The following is a 556-nucleotide window of genomic DNA, read 5'->3' as shown; positions in this document are numbered from 1 at the left end:
TTATCACATAATTCCTTTCTTTTATCTATAATATTTGCCATTTCACTGTGTTTGCTTTTAGTGCAAAAATTCCCAATATTTCATTACACTTTTTTGTAATCAGTAATGCAATTTATCAGTGATAAGTGCAAATATACAGATACACGTATAACTCAATTCTTTATTTTTATCTGCATTATGGTGTATTCATTTTTTGCATGTTCGTTCTTTAAACCATAGGGAAAAATCTCTTCTCGGTCTGTATTGAAAGGTTCTTAACCTCTGTAAACATGAAGGCTATAACCTTATATGTGGTTAGTTTGACACTGGAATAAATTATGTTACTGAAAACTAATAACAAATCCATGTAATCACTGCTTGGAGAAATGAAGAAAAGAAAGCAGTCCTCTTATCAATTGTATTCTTTAATGGTTAATGCCCTCAATTTTAACATGGAGGAATGACTGGCTTTGTCGGTCTCTGGACTTTGTCTGGTATCAATGAATCTTTTACACTCATTAGATACATAGTCTTCCTATCAGTTGTATACTTTAAAGGTTGATGTTCTCTGTTTAAC

Source organism: Teleopsis dalmanni, chromosome 2, assembly GCF_002237135.1.
Source record: "Teleopsis dalmanni isolate 2A chromosome 2, ASM223713v2, whole genome shotgun sequence".
In the NCBI taxonomy this organism is placed as follows: domain Eukaryota; kingdom Metazoa; phylum Arthropoda; class Insecta; order Diptera; family Diopsidae; genus Teleopsis; species Teleopsis dalmanni.
This window is presented reverse-complemented; position numbering follows the sequence as displayed.